This window comes from Setaria italica, chromosome IX, assembly GCF_000263155.2.
Source record: "Setaria italica strain Yugu1 chromosome IX, Setaria_italica_v2.0, whole genome shotgun sequence".
Lineage (NCBI taxonomy): Eukaryota > Viridiplantae > Streptophyta > Magnoliopsida > Poales > Poaceae > Setaria > Setaria italica.
The window spans coordinates 20,776,534-20,797,369 of record NC_028458.1 but is presented as its reverse complement, the minus strand read 5'-3'; the positions used below and the strand labels follow the sequence as shown (position 1 = coordinate 20,797,369).

The 20,836-nt window shown below is 44.3% G+C and overlaps 1 non-coding gene across 1 annotated transcript; it reads left to right on the top strand.

The window, feature by feature from the left end:
* The first annotated feature begins 20,723 nt into the window (after nucleotides 1–20,723).
* On the top strand, nucleotides 20,724–20,795 carry TRNAW-CCA. Its single transcript has one exon. It is a non-coding gene; the product is annotated as a tRNA-Trp (tRNA).
* The last annotated feature ends 41 nt before the right edge of the window (nucleotides 20,796–20,836 follow it).

Genomic DNA, 20,836 nt, shown 5'->3' with positions numbered 1-20,836 from the left:
TCGTTGGCTACTCACAGCCACTCAAGCTCTTCAGCTCTACGAGCTTCAACGCTCTCTCGCCGACTCATCTCTACAAGTCTAAGCGGCTTCACAAAGCCGCAACTCAAGTCATTCCACTTACTGTGCTACAACGCCCTACCCACAACTTATGATAACAAGCCACGACTACAGTGCTAGTCACTTGTTCTTCAAAGGCACAAGACTGCCACAACTATCAGTCAAGGAGTACTCAAACTAACTTGCACTTTTCGCATTAACAAAACCCCGTAGGATTACAATCGACTACCCAATAAAGTCAGAATATACAAAGTACAACACAATCACACAATAATCGACAGTGACAGGAAGAGTACCCAACGCAGGATCAGGATCAAAAGCACAAGATGAAGTGCACTCCCCAAAGCTGCTCCTTGGATAGCTTCAGCGCACAAGTACTTACCGTATGCCACACCTCCACCTCTAATCAGGGAACCGGATAAAGACCGCGGAGCTCATCATCCTTCACTTACGAGTTCTAGAACGAACTGAGCTAGATCACGAGTTGCAAGACAAGGCATGTGGAAACCCCTCCTACAAGGATTCTTCTAGCATCGCGGCTATCCCTACGAGCGTGATAGTATGTGGAGGAAAGGTGGCACTAATCTACGAGGAATCTTCTAGCACCGGGACACTCATTGGATGCTCTTTACTATCAAACAACAGCAACCTAAAGCAAGCCATCGCTATACTGAAGGGCATGATCTTGATCGAGTACCTAGAGGCTCATTTATAGCCGAAGGGTTGCAACTGCCAACTGCTTGCAGTTACTGCTCACTCGTGACAAATAGCCTCAGACACTGACAAGGGCCAGACAGACGACTTAACTCCATGCATGTAACCACATTGAGCACAACGGACAAAAGTGAACAGTGTACCCGTGCACCCTCTCAAGTACAAAGCAATAATAGCTACACTACCCTCATCAGCAACTCAAATAATTGAAGACCACACCGGATACTACAACTACTCGATTACTCGGATTTGTTTTCTCGACTATGAGGTCAACCAACAATTCTCTAGGAAAGATCATCAATCACATCAGAACTCAAATTTCTCAATAGAGCAAGATTTGCAAGACCATTGTTCGATTACATCCACAAATATTCGGCAAAAAAAAATACAACACGAGTTCAAATGATTAGAGTTCCTCCAAGGATATGAACTCGGTCATCCTCGCCGCAATGGGCTTAGGCTCTTCAACATACTGTGCATAGGCGTCCTCTGTGCAGTTTCAGGCAATACCATCTCCAGCCGCCGACAAGTTTGCCCTTGGGTAATACGACTTGACAACTGCGAGGACTTGCTTGTAGACAGTCTTGCACAGTTCAGCGACTCTACCCGGGTTAGCTCTTAGTCTCTCAACCAACGAGCGAGGCTCAGCATCATCTTCGAGTGGAGCAATAGCATTGACTGCGTCCTGAGCAGCACTAGTCAACTCTTGGAGATCACCCTTCAGCTTCTCCACAGTTTTAGCATTACCTCTACAGGACATCATAGCCAATGCCAGCATCACTCCCATCCGATGCTTTCTCTCCTTCTCGCGCTCATAAGCCACCTGAGTTTCAGCCAGTGACGCCGTAAGGCGGACAGCCTCATCGGCTACCCGGTCGTGAGCATTTCTCTAGTCAAGCAGTTGGCTACTCGCAGTGGCCTCCTTGCCTTTGAGCTCTGCAACACACAGATAAGAGAAGAATCTACGACTATGATTAAACATACTCAACAACTACGAGTACTCACCCTGATATCTCTGATTCAAAGATCTATAGCGATTCTCCAATCACTCCTGAGGGACTTCATGATCGCTCCTTTCAATCGCAAAAGACATTGCAGCCTCCTCATGAACTCTCAAGGAATCTGTAAGGCTGCGACACTCTTTCTCCAATTGTGCCACCCGCTGTACGGCTTTACTGCGCTCCTGAAGAGCCTGAGTATTTTTCTGGGCCTTGTCATACAGATCCTACAACAACACAACACAAGCATCAAAGACTTGCCAAAATATAATTACTCGAAGAAAATGGGTTATGTACGCACCTGAAAGCTCTAGATAGCTCTCTTGATCTCTGATTCCAGTGGTAGCTCGAGTACCGGACCCCCAATGCTCTTGATGACTTGAGGATCTAGCACTTTACCGATTACAAACCATGACAAGAAAAATCAAGGTTAGCTACTAGGTATAAGGGAGCCCCCCCTCAACAGCATCTCTACTCCAGTAACATACCTGTTGTGCTAGCTTCGCCTACTCCTATCGCAAAAATCAGTGCCAGGGCATCAGCACCAGTCACGCTCACAGTTGACGCAAGTTCAGCCGTTGTAGGCGGCACACCTCCAGAACTCTCGGGGACTGTAAGATCCTCCACTGAGCGGATGACCTCCTGCAGTATAGTCATGGAAGCACCCACGAGACTCACGTCTTCGATCTCAGGTGCATCATCCATAGTCAAGTTGACTACGAGCCCAGAAATGGTAGTCGACAGACCAGCCTCAACCTCCGTCTCTACCTCGATGGGAAAAATGTCTTCGGCATCCCTGGATCGATCAAGTCACAAGATTATCATCCGGCTACAGAGTACAAAAATCATCAAAAAAAAACAAAAGACTTCACAAGTCCTTACTAGGCTGATCGCGGTGGCAGACGAACATGCCTCTTTTCGACTACCACCGGTTGGTCACTCGGTACTGGCTCCACAGGGGCCACGAGAGGAAACTCCTCCACATTCTTGCTAAGTCCTGAAAGAACCAAGGTTGAGACTACGTACGCATGACTACTACTAGAGCAGATCGCGTACTCACCACTAGTAACATCCTCGAGCAATGAGGCGTCAGCACCTACTTCTGGTCGATGGCTCTAAGACCTCGTTCATCAAAGCGGTGGCCTCATCACCTACTAGGTTAGTAGCCTGCCCGAGGGCTCCCAGCTCAGGGGCTACCGGCTCGGGGGTTACCTGCTTGGGGGCTGCTGACCCTAAGTTTGACGGCGCCTCCTGCACGAGCAGCTCTTCAACGGCCGCGACACTTGCAGCCGCATCTCTGGCAATCGTGACTACTTCAGCAGAAGTAGCCTCGTCATCACCAAAAGTCAAGTCGACGGCCTTTTCAACATACAAACTAATATCATCAGTATTCTACAAGTAATACGACTAAGTCAACAAGAAACACAAAGTACTCAAACAATTACAACGCACGACTACGCACCTTGGTACCTTGCGACTCCTCGGGGGTCAAGTCCGAAGCAGTCGCAGCATGCTGAGTAGCGGGTTTTTTCCGCAGTACTCGACGTTTCTTAGCTGGAGGAGCGGAAGGAGCATCTTCAGTTTCATCCTTTGCTACCTCCTCATCCGTGGAAGGCGTGGTCCAGAAACCAGCCTGCACCCGGGACTACAAACCACAAGACAACATTGTTACTCGAAAAGTACTACTTGTCAACAAAATCAACCGACTACATCTTCGACTACACAAATGAACAAAGACAAGCAAACATACCTCTGCTGGTTCATACCAACCGTCCAAGTGTTGGAGGACTCCTAGGAGTACTAGCACTCCTCGATAGTTCTTAAAGAACTTACCCAACAATGCCTTCACGTCATCGTCAGATACGTCTTTAGGGGACATACGCGACGGGTCATTAAAACACATGTACTCGAATTCCCAATGAGCATGCTGCTGCAGGGGCTGTACTCTGTGCTTGAGGAAACTGGCAGCTACATAGATCCCAGTCAACCCTAAAGTTTTCAACTCGGTAATCTTCGCCAACAAATCGGTGACCTCACGGGTATCCTCAGGCTCCGTTACCCAGTTGTCTGCATGTTTTGGAGCATGGCCGGTGACTACTAGCAAGACAGGATCATGGTTCCCATTATAAAACCATCTCTTTTTCCAATCGTCGTGGGAATCAGGCAGGTCATACTCGAGATACGCACCCAAGTTTCTCAACTTAAACCTAGCTCCTCCAAAGACTTCTGTCCTAGTCCCACTAGGTTGTGGCTTACACCGAAACAACTTCTTGAACAAGTCCAGACTAGGCAGAGTACTCAAGTAAATTTCCCACAAGTGTACAAAGTTAGCCATATGCAGCACACTATTCGGATTCAAATGGACTAGCTGAAGATTATAATACTCGAGAATACCTCTGAAGAAGTCAGAGGTAGGCACCGCTAGGCCTCTCTCGACAAAGTGAGCCAGCATCACTGTCTCCTTGGTGTGTTCGTCGAATTGCCACGCATGTCCATATGCAAACCTTCACTCAAGCTCCACCTTCAGTTGGAGCAGCTTCGCATCAACCAAGGCTTGAACCACTGGCTCCTTCATCATAGAATGCTGCTAGGTGGCCCCAAGAGGTGGTGGCGCAGCCTGGTTCGTCGGGCCACACTTGGGCGCCGGCAACTCAGGCTCCTTGCCCTTCTTGGATCTGGATCTCCCCTTGTTGGTGGTTGTGGCCTCCCCTTGGATCTTCTCAGGCTTCTTGCCCATCTTATTGGTACGCATCAACTAATCTTAAGGAAAAAAGGGGGTGAGGAAGGCTGCAGTGATTTCTCTTCAAAGCTTGGGTGAGGCAACAATGGCAGCGGCGGCGCAAAAAGAATTAGCAACGCTAGGGTTGCAAAAGGGCGCCAATTGCAGATCTGCTGAAACAGGCATGCCAAGAATTAGCGTTGGGCCCCCCTATTATATCAGCAATATTTCTGGGATCCACCCGTTAATCAAGCAATGGTCAGATACGATGCAGATTTACCACCAGATAGTGTCCAATGGCCACTCTGACCAAGATATTGATCCCTTTCCCAACTACAAGTAGTAGCCCAAGTGCTCGTGGGCTGCATATACCATACCCGTTGGGTAAAGTTTTCTTTTTCTGAAGACTAAGATAAGTCAAAGCAAAATTACAAGTTTGACCCTCAGTCTGATTCTTCAATTCAACCTAAGGCTCGGGGGCTACTCCATATGGAGTGCGATTGTCATCGCACTACCATATAAAAAAGTTTCAAGACAAAAGTTACTCGAAGCAAACATCGGGAATTGCTAAGAGTACCTTCCAGTCACGGACATCTCCAGTACTCGAAAGATTGGACGCAGCAAGAAGTACTCGAGGAGCACTAGGAGACTCGGGCGACATTCTTCAAGTACTCGGAACTATTCCTCTCGACTAAAAAGTACTCGGGGGATTGTCGGCTAGGCACCCTCGAGCCCACTAGTAGACTGGTACGGACCCGATCAAGGGAACGTACCCAAAACCTGCTCGGAAATGAAGACTATCTGTTGGGCGCGTAGGCTTCATGGACTCCCCCGAAGACTTGCTCGAACATGAAGACTATCTGCAGGGCGCGTAGGCTTTATGGTCCCCCCGAAGACTAGTCGGGTCCAAAGGAAACTACTCTACCGAGTTAGAGTATGACTCTGTAATGAACTCGACTAGGACTCCTACCCTATAACCCTGCTCGCCCGACTATATAAGGGCGAGCAGGGACCCCCTCCAAAAAACAAGTGCAACTCAACACAAGATCAATACAACTAACACACAGGACATAGGGTATTACACGATCTAGCGGCCTGAACCTATCTAAATCGTCTTCCTTGTGTCACCATCGACTCCTTGATTCTCGACGACACCCACCACACAAAAGACCACCTTGGGTACTCCCTAGGCGGGTTGCCGGTCTAAAACACCGACACCCCCCCCCCTTCATTCCATTGTGTGAAATGCGTTGGTGCCCTTTTTGTATTGGAGATTGTGCCATCCTTGGGACCTTTAAATTTTGAAATAATTTCTGCTAGAGGTTTTCATATTCGAGTATTCTAATGATAAGTTGATAAAAACTTGTTTTCAAGTTTTGTGGACTTAAAAATTTAGCATAAAGTTGGGTCGAAATTGCAACACTTGGTTGCTTCAATCATAAGGCTTGTAAATCTGCGAGGTTGGATAAAATTTTGTATAAATGTCGATTATGTATAGCTTGTAATCCTGAAGCTTGAATAAATTTTCTCACGCAAGAATGCGTGACTCGTTTGCACAGAAACGCTAGTTTTCGAGGTGTTTGAAAATTAAAATTGGTGCTGCAACTTTTTGTTGCTTTTGCCCAATGCTTGCGCAGAAACGCAAGTTTTTCATCGCATAGAAATGCGAGGTTTCGCCGCAACTTATTGTTACTTTCGGGTTTAGCTTGCGCGGAAACACAAATCCTGCTTGCGCAGAAATGCAAGTTGATAGCCTCTTCGAGGCTTGACAAACATAAGATAAGGGGGAATTGTACTTCATTAGAATGTGAAAGATTTACAAGGATCCTCCTTGTTAAAAGCCTTGCCTCCAGTGTGGAGCCCCCCTAGCAAGGAAAAGAGTGCAATCCATTTGCGAAAAAGTAAATACGATAAAGTAAATTTTGTGCCCTCAACATTGTTTATAGATTCACAAGTCGAAAGCTTTTGTAAGTGTAGCGACTATGGGTAATATTTGCGTAAGTTGTCCACATTCCAAGAGTGTGGCAACTCTACTCCAAGCTGATCTGCAAGGTAAAAGGATCCTAGCCTGTTGCTTCGAGTGACAACATATGGCCCTTCTCAAGTTTCTTGTAAGTTCCCGAGGTTCTCCCAGTTTTTTCTCTTTTTGATAACTAGATCTCCCACCTTGATTTATTTTTTCACTACCTTCTTATCCCTCCACTTTCTTGTTTCTTGTTGATACTTGTCAAGGTTTTTTGCTGCTTGGAGTATGTCAAGCTCTATCATGTCTTTATCGATCTTTTCATTGTTTGAGGAAGCCTCGATCTTTAGCACTCTTAAGCTTTCGTTCTTGAGTTCTTTAGGTGTCATTGCCTCAAAGCCATACAAAAGCCAGAAAGGTGTGAAGCCTGTTGCTCTTGAGGTTGTGGTGTTGTGAGACCATATGACTCTTGGGAGCTCGTCTACCCATCTGCTTCATCATTTTCTACCCGTGGGATGTGCAATATGGTGAATCCCTTGAAATATTTCTCCATTGATCTCACTGTGGCTAATTACTTTACGAGCTCTGGCTCTCTAGCCTCGCTATCTTTCTTGATGTGCTCTTGTATCACTTTTGAATCTGATTTCACAATGAATACTTGTCGGCCCAGGGCCCTCATTTTCCTTAGCCCCAAAAGTAATGCTTCATATTCAGTAGTGTTGTTGGTCGACCTTGCTTCATTTTTGAAATCAAGCCTTGCGGCGTATCTGATTTTCACACCCGATGGTGAAGTGATGATGGTGAACACTCCAGCCCCCATGACACACCAAGCCCTATCGCAGTGTATGATCCACGGGACCTCGATCTCAGTTTGGCTAATGCATGGAGATGTCCAATCTACTATGAAATCAGCTAGAACCTGAGATTTGATTTCGCTTTTTTTTTTAAGTCCACCACGTACTCAGACAGCTCTGATACCCATTTTGTTATTCTTCCCGAGGCTTCCCTGTTTGTGAATAGGTTGTGAAGTGGATGGTTGGTGACCACTTCTATTTTGTGATCCTTGAAGTAATGCCTTAGCTTGCGTGCTGCCATGATTACGGCATAAGCTATCTTTTCTAACTCTGAGTAGAACAGCTTTGACCCTAATAGTGCTTCTGATGCGAAATATATTGGTGTTTGTCTTGGCTTGCCCTCGATCTCCTTTTCTTGTACGAAGGCGGCACTAACTGCGGAGTTCGAGGCTGACAAGTACAGCAGCAAGGGGGACTTTGGCTTGGGCGGGCACAGCTTTGACATGTTTGTTAGATAGTTCTTTAGTTCTGTGAAAGCTTTGCTCTACTGTTCCCCCATTCAAATTTCTTGGAGCTTCGCAACACTTACAAAAAAGGTAGGCTTCTTTCAGCAGCTCTTGGGATGAATCTGTTGAGAGCTGCTATTCTTCCTATCAACTTTTGCACATCTTTTACGAAAACTAGTTCCATCGTGTTGATGAGGGCTTGGATTTTATCTGGATTAGCCTCAATGCCCTTGGTTGGGACCAAGCATCCCAGGACCTTGCCTCGCTGAATTCCAAATACACATTTTTCCTAATTCAGCTTTAAGTTTGCAACCCTCAGATTGGCAAAGGTTTCCGCGAGGTCATGAATATGATCTTTTCATTTGTCACTTTTTACAACAATATCTTCCACGTAGGCTATCATATTTCTTCGAAGTTGTTTACTCAGGACTATTGCTATCATTCTTGAGAAAGTCGACCCAGCATTCTTGAGCCTCTCAGGCATTCTTACAAAGCAATATGTCCCGAATAGAGTTATGAAACTTGTCTTTTCCTCATCTTCTTTTTTCATTCGCACTTGGTGACAACCTGAGAACATGTCTAGTAGTGACAACATTTCACTATTTGCAGTGTCATCTACCACTTTGTCAACCCTTTCTGGTGGGAGGTCATCTTTTGGTCAAGCCTTGTTTAGATCAGTGAAATCTATACACATTCTCCATTTGCCATTCTTCTTCTTGACTAGGACTGTGTTTGCTAACCATTCAGGGTACATAACCGCGCGTATTACATTGGCATGAGCTAGCCTTTGAACCAATACTTTCATAGCTTGTATCTTGTCTTCTGATATTTTTTGAAGCTTTTGCTTTTTGGGTCTCACGCCTTTGTTTATTTCTAGCTTGTGTTCTATTATATCCCTATGGATCCCTTGCAGGTCACTTGCGGACCATGCGAACACAACCTTATTTTTGTTCAAGAACTCAATTAGCCACTTTTCTTCGTCGGGCTCGAGGTTGGCCCCTATTGTTACAGCTCTGTCTAGAATGCAGTCATCTAGCAGCACTCTTTTGGTTTCGCCATCGGCACTCATTTTCACCTTTTCTTTGTCTCTTTTAGGTTTGATGTATGGTTTTTTCTTTTCTAATGGCTCAGTCTCGTCCGGGCTTGCTAGGTGGTGTACATTTTTTTGGCCCGGGGTTGCACCTTTTTCGATGTTCCTAGATGTTTGCTCATCGCCGTAGACTTTGATGACTCTTTTCATGGCTGGGATTTTCATACACAAGAAAAGCTACCTTATAACTGCGTCAAACTTGTTAATGAATCCCCAGCCAAAGATAGCGAAGTATGGATAGTACATCTCCACAACGTCGAACATTATATGTTCTGTTTTGGCAATGTCTAAGTTTCCAAATGATACCGGTAGTGTTATGATACCGGTAGTGTTATTATTCCTAAGGCTCATACTGGTTTTCCACCAAAGCAAAGCAGTGGCACTTCTGTCAGCTGTAGTAGGTGAGGATCGATTTTCATTTCTCTAAATGTGCTTGCGAAAATGATATCTGCTGAGCTTCCGTTATCGACTAGCACTTTTCTGATTTTCCATCCTACAATGATAGCCTCGATCACCATCGCATCATTATGCGAGGCTGTTTTGAAAGTCTTCTTCCGTGAAGGAGATGGGCATGTGTGCCCATTCTAGCTTGGCTGGTGGCCCGTCAAGGATGATGGAATGGACTTGTCTGAAGTAATTTTGCTTTTGTATTTTGTTCTCAAACTCTAGAGAGGATCCACCTGCTATTGGTATGATCATGTCGTAGGTGGGCAAGGCGTTTGAATTGGTTTTTGGATTTTCGAGTTCTTGTGAGGATCCTCCTGATATTGGCATTATCATGCCGTAGGTGGTTAGGGCTTTGGGGTTGTTGTTTTGGGTATTGTTAGGCTCGGCTTTAGGTATTTGATTGGGTAGATTTGGTGGAGGTTGTGGTATCTCGTGTAGAGGCTGGAAAGGTGCGAAGCTTGCAGTTTGCGAGGCTTGCTGGCTTTAAGGTTGAAACTGTGGTGAAGGTTGCCACATCATGGTAGGTTGGTAGTTGAAGGAAGGATTGGCAAATGAGTTTGCGAGGTTAGGTGTATAGGTAGTTTTTGGGTTTGTTTGTGAATAAGCTTGGAAGTATGGCTATTGCGGTCAAAAAGAGGTATGGTGGATGGTTTTTGGTGCTGCGGCAGCTCTTTTTTCTTCAGTTATTCTTTTGAGGGTCTTTTTTGTTTTTGGGCAGAAGTCGGTCACGTGATCTAGTTCCTTACCATGAAATGTGCAATAGAACATTCGAGGTTGATTGTTTTGATTGTGCGGCCTCAGAGGTTCTCTGCCTCGACCTCTCCCTCTTCTAGAATGACCGCCTCTTCGCCCATTGCCATAGCTTGTTTACTGTTGTTGTTGGGGTTGTCTATTATGATCTTGACTTTGCTGCTGTGATGATTGAGTACCCTCGATTGGTAACATATGTTGAACTGGGTATGGCTGTTGGTGTTGTTCGAAATTATTTTTCGAGGCATGCCAATTTTCGTATTTTTGAGCTTGCCTTCGGCGGTTTCTCTCCATTACTCTCTTTCTGTGGTCCTCATCTGACCTATAGTACTTTTCCAACTCGACGAACAAAGCTTCCATAGCTTTCGGCTTTTCTCTTGTTAGGTGCGAAGCTGTTGGGCCTAGTGTTAGCCCTCTGATGCAGGCTGCTATGGCTACGCTTTCATCCACATCCGGAGTTTGTGACTTCAATTGCACAAATCTTCTGACATAATTGGCCAGGGGTTCTTTGTCTTTTTAGATGCAATGGAACAAGTCACTTGGGTCTGTTGTTGCATGATGGAAGCCTTGGAAGTTTTATATTAGCTTTGTCTTGAGATCCATCCAATTGTATATTGACTGTGGTGGGAGTAATGAGTACCAGTTCAGTGATGCTCCCTCGCAGGCTATAATTAGGGACTTGGCTAAGACAACATCATCTCCTCCAGCTAATGCTACTGCAGCTTCATAGCTCATGAGGAACTGGCGAGGGTCATTTTGTCCATTGAACTTTGGCAGTGAGACCGCTTTGTAGGTTGGAGGCCATGGAGCCGTTTTTAAGCCCAAGGACAATGGAGAATTTTAGTCAGCTGTTACATAAGCGCTTGTCATCATTGGGACATTGTGCCCACCGAGGTTAGGATTTCCCTGCGGGATGCATGTGTCGTTCATGACATGCTTCTATCTCGAAGGTGGTGGTTGCGGTGGCGTGTTTTGTAAGTAATGAAGTTCATCCAATTCTTCTTGCAATTCTGGTAATTGTTTTTTTTCTTGATTTAGTTTTGCTATTATCCTGGCCACTAGTTGTTGTGCTTCCAGCTCTTGAGCAAATCTTTCTTTTTCTTGTTTCAGGGTTTTGAGCTGATTTAGCACTAAGGCCAATTCTTTTTCTGTTGCTCCGAGTAAATCGTTTCTTGTGCTTGTCTGATTGTGTTTGGTTTGTTATCTCCGCCCTGGCCCTTTTTTTCTCACTTCTCGTTCATAAGTTGGCCTCAACTCTCTTTAACCTCTCTAAGGAGTCTATGTCGTTTTGATCAATAGGAACAAGTCGTCTCTCTTGCTCTCTCTCGCCCTCAATGGCTTCCTGCGGTGCAATATTCTTCTTCTTTGGCTGTGGCATCGTGGGTTGTTTTGTAGCTAAGAACACGGTGGGCGCCCTGTTGGTCTCAAAGGAATTTGACACCGAACAAACTGATGAATAAAAGAGAATAACCCTTGAAAAATAGAAAAGCAATGTGTCTTCCTTTCCAATGGGGTAGGGCTCTCCTTTTATAGTGACCCATGAGCCATTTTACATTCCAAAAATATTCTTCCTCAACCACTACATTCCTAGGATATGCCATACATAAAGGTCATTGGCGGTATCGTGTACAATTGAATTCCTCCACGTGGCCACGTTTCTCACGTCTCCATCCTTCTAACCTCGAGACTTCGCCCTTGCGTCAGGTCGATCCTCTAGCCTCGTGTCTCCATCCTCGATCCGAGATGGTCGTCTAGCCTCGTGACACCTAGTTCGTTAAGCTTCTTCGAGAACTCATAACTTCATGAAGTCTTCCTCTGAGTATTAATCCTGAGTAAAGAGCGAAAAGGTAAAAGCTTGGTGTTCGGGACCAACTCCGAACATCCAAGGGTTAGCTCAGTCGGAGTTTAGTCATCAGTTATCAGTTGCCAGCTTCGAGTCCCTCCAGTAACAAAGAAGATGCGAGGGTACGAGTTTTATTGCTAGAGGAGTTCCCATGGAACGTGCGAGGTTAGCTAAGTTCTATCTCTTAACTCAAAACTTGCGAGGTTAAAGGATTTTTTCCGTACGACGCTTAAGGGTGTTTAGGTTCTGGCGATCCCCAACAAGTTTAAATAGTGTAAATAATTAATTTATTAGCAATATTAAAATTAACATCATTTGTAATTAGTATTTAGTAATATAAAAAAAGTATTAGATAGCTTCATTTGGTACTTTATTCTTTGCGGAAACGGATAATGTCGGATATTTCACATTTTGTCAAATACGAATCTGGAAATGGATAGAGACAAAGACTTAAAATCGAATCCGGATACATCCATTTGACATCCACATTAAAAACGAATACGAATACAGATATCCATATTAGCATTATTAGCGGATACGAATTCGAATAATTCGGGTTTCTAGACATCCATATCCATCCCTAACCGAATCAATCGGTGAGCCCTGAGCCGTAGTCTTGCACTGCCTTCCATCACTGACTGATTCGCTGCTTGCTACTATTACCACCGTATGAATTAGTGGATGTAGTGAAAACATCCCGAGCCAAAACTGAGCTGATGTTGAGCCGAGCCGATGATCACCGATTGATTCCGTGATGATCACTGTTGGCACCGAATGAATCAGTGCATACAGTGCACGCTCCTTCTTAACTAGCTCTGCTGCTATTCCTCTTGTCACCGAGTGATTCAGCGACCTCTCCAATTGTCACCGTATGAATCGGTGAAATGTGTCGGTGCACATTTGCAGCAGGATTCGCTTTGTGTCTTCACGTGTCTTTGTTTTAGCTTTATTACCATCATTTGCATACCTTAGAAAAAGAATCTCTGGATTTTCACTATCATCTGGATGCAATAGAATTTTCTAAGTCTTTCTTTTTCTTCTCATTTTGATGGCTTTGGAATTCATTTTGTGACCTATAAAAGATCTACAAAGTACAACACGTTAGTCCAATAACTATGTTATCATTAATCATCAAAATTACTGTGATCATTTTCGTAGTTGTACGTAAAAAACCTTCCGTTAGCTTTCTTGTCCGTATGTCTACAAAATAAACTTGAACACTTTCTCCCCAAACTTTTACCATCAGTACATCACGTGTCCGATCGAGCATATCTTTCTCATGCCCTCACGGTACAACCTCATGCGCGTGGACGGGACTTGGTAGGAGGGGCTAGTAATTACAGCCGGCGTTGCCATACGTAGGCGCCATAGCTAGATGATGTGGCCCTCAAATCTCCCTCATCAACGACGACGACGCTTGGCCTCAAGGACATTGTAGCTTCAACCACAAGGAGATGATCCCGGTGGAGGAAGAGCAGCCACTGGCTACCGAAGAGGACATGCTGCCAATCGCATGCAGCCGTGGGCGGACAACGCAGATGGAGGGGACGAGGGCACATGAATCCCATGGGCTTATTTGAGGCCTGAGATCTAGAGAAGTTTCCGCTGCATTGCATCGTGCGTGTGTCTAAGAGCAGAAACAGTAACAGTTTCCGGCGGTTTGTGTTGGTACGCAGAACCGGCTCTGTCTTCACGTTTCCGCAGCCCATCACGCTGAGGAGCTTCCAGTTCTACAGGCCAACAATCTATAGCTGTCTGGCGATTTGGGTCGCTACGTACTCGATCTCTCATAGTAGTATAGAGTAGGTACCTACGAGCAACGATACCGATGGCATTCAATGTCGGATGTCGACTTTTTCGTGTATATCGATGCTGCAAGCTTCGTCCAAACGACACCAGAGAGGTCGACCCACACAGACAAAGAGATATTGACTTTTTTTCACATCTGTAACTACATTTGAACATTTATTTATTTTTTAAATTTCTCATTTAATTTAGGATTCCCCCTCGGGGAAATGGAAAAATCCTTGAGGCTTGGCGGCCCCGGGACATCATTTGTCATTTGTCAAGTATCTGCGAACTGAGCATAGCTCATCAACCGATATACCACCCGCTAAAGTTTAGCACCTGTCACATCGGATGTTTGGATACTAATTAGGAGTATTAAACATAGGCTAATTATAAAACTAATTGCACAGATGGAGTCTAATTCGCGAGATGAATCTATTAAGCCTAATTAGTCCATGATTTGACAATTTGATGATACAGTAACTATTTGCTAATGATGGATTAATTAGGCTTAATAGATTCATCTCGTGAATTAGCCCAGAGGTTTTGCAATTAGTTTTATAATTAACTCATATTTAGTCCTTCTAATTAGCATTCGAACATCCGATATGACACTGCTAAAGTTTAGCACCTATCAAACACCCGTCTTTTTTTTTAACCTATCCATTCCGAGTTTAAGTTCTCGACTGTACCTACGAGCAACGATACCGATGGCATTCAATGTCGGATGTCGACTTTTTTGTGTATATCGATGCTGCAAGCTTCGTCGAAACGACACCAGAGAGGTCAACATCATTTGTCATTTGTCAAGTATTTGCGAACTGAGCATAGCTCATCAACCGATAAGTGTCTTAGTGTCTTTTTTTTTTACCTGTCCATCCGAGTTTAAGCTCTGGACTCGGCATAGTTACTCGTATTATTCTGAACCTGTCCACCCGAGCATAAGTTCTCGACTCGGTATGGTTACTCGTATTTTTCTGAATTTATTTCAAGATTTAACGAGCATTGTTCTTTTAGTGATAAACAATGTGCTTATAAATAGCGAGGCACCACTACATCAATCTCGAGATCTGCGGGCTCAGTATCACGGATGTGCTCATAGAGGTAGGGTTGCGTGCGTATTTTATAGGGGTGAGTGTGCGTGTATTTGTGATCGTTTGTGTGTTTCCAAAAAAATAGATTCCACGTATTTGGAAAAAAAATTGACCATTGATTTATCTTGGAATACATTATCAATTATTATAAAATTAATATCATATTGAAAATATGTGAAATAGCTGTATAACTCATTTCCACTAAGCATAGATACTATTTAACTAATCGTTGATCAAAACTTATGAAGTCAGACTTTTTCAAATACTTAATATGCCTTAATAAGAAATAATAGAATATTTCTTGGCATGTCTTTAGTACATCCTCCTGTTGGTCCTCTCTTTGCACCAATCTCCAAAAGCGTAGCCAATAAATCCACCTGAAAATTGCGAGGATTACGGTGACATTAGAACGTTTAATGAAGACAATATCATTACGAGACAACCATATGGACCAAAAAACTGCCGCTACCCCTGCTAAGTGTTGAGCCTTGGTAGTATTATTGCACTGCTGCATCCAACCACCAATTACATGATGCATATTACTAGGTTTTTTAAAGAATTATTTTAACCCATTTTAATCTAAAATATTCAAAAAAGTCTGTGCCAAACTAAATTTCCAAGAAGTAGCCCATTTGATCACGCCAAAGGCTGCGGCTCGACTAATAGGGCGGTCGCGCTACATCACGTGGCGCGACTAGCCCTCCACGCTGGCGCGGCGCGTGATGGGAGGGCAATGTGGATGCTGAGCTAGCCAGGCTGAATCGCGCCACATCCTTGGCGTGACTCAATTGCGCCAGGGCGCATGGCACGACTCAACCCATTACAACCAGGTGCCGCCGGGCCCTCCCTTTCTTCCTCCTCATATCCTTCCTCCCGTTCCACCTATCAAGCTTCCTCCACTCTCCCATAGCGCTGCCCCTCCCACTCCCCCTCTAGATCTGCTCCATCCCCTACCAGATTCGAGGGGGAAATGAGTGGAAATCGATCCTTGAAGGTACCTCCTCCACTTGAACCAACTAGTTTTTCTTTATTTGTGGTTTTGTTGGGATTTGAGGTGGTTAGGGTTTGGGTAGGTTTTGGGTTAGAATGTGTGATTGAGTACGGCACCGTTAGGTGCCTTGTATCGATGAATTGATTGATTGTAATGCGTGTCTATCGTGTAGTTTGTATTGCATGCTTGGATTTCCACGGCATTTCATGCTGTAGATGTTGTTGTTAAATTATAGCATGAAAAAATGAAATGTAGCATTGGGAATGTATTAAGTAGAAGAAATGGTTTATTGCTGTTCACGGAAATGTAGAAGTTATGAATGGAAGTGTTTATTTGTCGATAAAGATATAGAATATTAGAATTGGTTATTACATATGTTTTCATATTAAAGTTATGCTTATTACATTTGGTAGTGGAAGTAGTGTAATATTAAATGTGCAACATTGATCCTTGATTATGTTATAGCACATGCCATATGGTTAAAGATTTGCATTACATTGCTGAAATGGTTTTTTAATATTTAATTTAGTAAAATGGCGCACAATCCGCGGTACCCCTCCTTGATATGTTCTATGATGAGCACCACCATGGGAGGATGCTTGAAGACGTAGAGATGGGCAACCGGTAACCGGGAGCATAAAGCCGGGTGGATGGAGGGACAGGGTGCATATGTTGCTTGGAGTCTGGCTAGAACATCCTGCACAAGATGTGAAGGATATGAAAACTACAGGAGTGAGTTTGGCTTGGCTGGTCCAGCACTTTAGTAATCGACCACCCGCTGATGCTCAGGCGGGAGTTATTGCTAGGTACTCCCGTGCATGGTTGCGGCATATAGTGTCTCTGTTCCTATTCTCCGATTCTAGCAGGAGCACCATATCTTGGATGTGGCTACCAATCATTGGGCAAGAGTGGGAGAACATTGGCACTTATAGCTGGGGATTGCAACTCTTGCATGGTTGTATCGTAGGATGTGTGATTCCTGCAGGAGTATCGGAAATAATGCTAATCTTGGGGTTGTGCCTACCTTCTTCAGTTGTGGATGTGGGAGTGCCTTCCAATAGGGCAGAGCGCCTTCCAAAAGGGTTAAAATACAAAATCTTGTTTTAACTCCCAAAGCAATGGTAATTATATGCCATATAGTATTAGCAAAAATGCACTAAAAAAGGAGGTATTTGATAGTCTCTTTATGGTTAAAAAAACACACTTTAGGCTGTCCTACCAATTCCTTTTGGCCAAGTTGTCCTTGGTCAAAATAAAACCTTTGCCTAAGTACCATAAAAAAAACCCTACATCTTGAGAGGTAGCTTTAGTTTCCATGATCATTTTGCTTGGACTGAAACGGGTTGAAGAAGCATTTGCTTATACATAGAGTGTACTATGAAACTGCACTGGAGTGTAAACCCCATTTAAATGTATCTTGCCCTTCACATGTAAGTGAACATCAACTAATCTTTCAACCATATGATTCTAAGCATTTAGCTTATCCCCAATTATTGGTCTTCGGAAGGAGAGTCTAAGCAGGATAGAGCTCGTTACCTCCGACACGATGGAATTTTTCCATCTAACCACAATATACAAAGAGGGATATTGTTGGCTTAAAGAGTATCGCCCAGCCAAGTATCATTCCGTAATCTAACCTTGGCCTCATTTTTTATGTCGAAGGATCCCGTTTAAAGTAGCCATGTTTCACTTTCATAAGTCCAGCCTAGAAGTGAGAATATCACCTGGCCGACCTTGTGCTTGTGTAAGTGTGTTCCCTTAATTTATATGCGTATGAGAAATGAGGTGGTAATGGACTAACTCATTCTGTTCCTCGAACCACATAAGAGTTGAAGCAGTGAAATAGGATGAATTATTTCATTCTTCAAGCAAAGCAGCATATTAATTCACATGCACCCCATGTATGTAACATGTAGACGGCAATACCACATGCCACTCCACTCTTTACCATAGAAAAAAACCGAACTGGACCAGTAGTTGGACGAAGAAACCATGAACAAGTGACGTCTCTAGTCGGGTCACATAAAAGATTGGTTAAGAAAAAGAACCGGAGATAAGCGGCATATGCTATTAGACCACAAGACGGCCAATTCTTGTAGGCCCAAAGCCTAAAATTAAGGGAAACTTAGAAGAAAAGGTACAAAATTGGGGTTCGAACCCACTACCACTTAGAAGAAAAGGAATGGAGTAGTTGTGTTGTGCGAGCGGGCAGCCCAGGCGCAAGGGTCCTGGCCTAGCATTGAGGTGGAGCTGACCATCGAATGGACGACAGGATCTTCATCGAAGCTGGACGCATGCGTGCAATGGCGCGAGCATACGCAGACACGAACACAATCTCCATTCCACACGGAAGTGACTAGCTAACAAGAACAGAGCAGCATATGAGAAAACATGTGCATTCAACTATATGGGCTTTCCAAGTCTTTCATTTTTTAATCAATAGTGAGATGGATCATAGGTAGATGAGAAGTATATGGGGTAGGTAGTGAATCAACAGTTAGATGAAGAGAAACCAATGGGCAAGATAATCTTTGTGGTCACATATACATGTGGATTTACGTTTTCCGAGAAACACAATGACAATGGAAAAAACTGATATGTGGACCATACCCTTTTGCAACAAAAAAATAGCATTTCACAACATTTCTCTCTCCTCTTAAGCTGTAAATGAATTTTTATTTGGTTCGGTGCCTACCGATAGGGATGAAAATGGGTCAGATACGAACGGATATATACGGATGTTGGTGGTTGAGTTCATGTGATTTTGACCACCAACATGCTTTGGAAATTCATGATCTTAAGCCCCATCGTAACAAATTTCATTTAAACTGATGAGTTCCACAAGTTTTGGTGACTATTTGGTTTCAAGGACTCACCAAGCAAAATGGGTGAAAAGGGGCAAAGTGGCCCGGCCGCCCGACCTTCCTTAGGTTGGCTAGCCTAGCACTATGGCCCGTCACGGCCACCTTCCTCCTGCATGCAAAAAAGCACACTTTAGAGCCAATCCAACCATCAACCGATCAGGTGGTGCATCCTACGGCCGAAAGGCTTGACCTATGGATTGAAGGACCCACATGAAGCGAGAGACAAAGGCTTCAGGCTCTGAACCACCACTCAGCATACACGCTACAATTTGGCACATGTAGTCAGTTAAGAAGTGGAGATGAAGCAAAAGAAGCTGAGCCGAGGCCAGCCGGACTCCCCCGGCCGACTGGCCTAGTCAGGAGAATACCCTGCAGAGATGCCCGTACAACCGCCATCCAGGGAGTAATCAGGAGCATCTGCAAGAAGGCGGTGCCAAGTGGCACCCATTCCAAGCCGGCTAGCCTCCCTTTGGTGCCGCTACGTGTTGCCTTTGTGGGCGGGCCACTTAACTGCCACAACTGCCTCCTGTCCGAGCAACCGACTCCTAAAGGCTATAAATACCCTCCTAGGCCTCCACTCTCAAACACACAATCTTGGAGAGAAGAAGAGTCTCAAGGCAAAGCCCTGCTCTACTCAAAGTAGAATTAGGGAGAGTGCGAGGTGAGAGTCCAAAGACGAGCTAGGTTTATCGCCCATCTTCAACTTTATCGCCTTGGAGGAATGAAGCTATATTGAGTTATGTTCCTCATCTCTCGTTGGTAACTCGCATGTCTTTCTGGTACTTTAGCTTCTTGTTTTATTTACCTACTTTGATCTGCAGGATCCCTTGACGGCGCAAGTAGCAAGTTCTGCTTATTTGCGTATGCTCTCTACATAAGTACACGGTAGGAGTATTTAACTAGCTAGTTTAGGTGTGGTGCCTAGGCTCGTTTAGTTATCTTGGGTTGTGTTCTACCCTGTGGAACTATGTGGTAGGTGGTTAAGTGGTGACAACTATGTCTGTCCATCATATTCCACCATGTTCGGGTAGTATCATAGGAGTAGTAGCTGACTGTTCGAGATTCCCTTCTCACCCATGTCTGAATCCCTTGCTGAGACCCCCAAAGTAGATCAAGTTTGCAAATTGCAAGTTGTCTAGGTAACTAGTTGGCTAGCTAACATTAGACCCTCTACCCATCACCTCTCTTGTCCCAAGTTGGTCCGGTTGAACACTTTTCTAGCTACTAGTGTAGGTTATCATTCCACGAATTTGATATCCAGTTTACTACTCGGTGAAAGCTACATCAGTATCCGTGCGCTTACAGATTATATCTATATAGGCTAAGGCTGCCAATAATTGATACGGATACATATAGTTATTTTTTTCTCGAAACGAATTCAGATATGAACAGTGCCCAGATGTGTCAAATATTAACATTCATCCTATTTGTATATTATATATGCAACTTTGAGTATTTAGATTCGGATACGGTATGGATATTGAATGTCCGGATTTGGATACAAACCATTTGAGTGTCTAGACCTCTTCGGTCGGACATACGAATAGATAATATTCGTACCACTTTCATCCCTACCAACCAGCAAATAGACACAAAGGAGGAGTGTTTATCACCGAATCCAACATTAAACGATATCCACTGACAAATGGCATTTTTCTATAATACCCAAGTGCAATTACCCTTACTCACTAGAGCTCGGTATTAGTCAGGCCGGGTCGGGTCAAAAAAAATTCCGATTCATTTTGAGACAAAAAATTGTGCCCACGACCATCCCATAGGCATTGTTGGGCCGGGCCCGAGCCGAGCTCGAACTTCCCATTATTTTTTTAGTTGAAAATAAATCAAATAAATTTTTTGGACAGGACCCAACCTGAATCTTTTTCGAGCTTGGTTTTTGCTAACCACATCTAGTCCCATAGCAAGAGAGGCCGGGCAAAAAAAATGCTCTGGTCTATTACTCACTAGTTGACCACTGTCCACGGCATAGGGCGCTTGCTTCTTGGCGCTCCGAGAGAATCACTTTACAGCCCGGCCGTAGGAGGGCACCACCCGTTTATCGAGTCTAATAGTATCAATAAGTATTCCATGCCTAATTTGTAACAACCGGATCCGTGGCGCAATGGTAGCGCGTCTGACTCCAGATCAGAAGGTTGCGTGTTCGATTCACGTCGGGTTCAAAACCCCGGTCCATCAAACGGGTTCATATTTTTTTATCAAG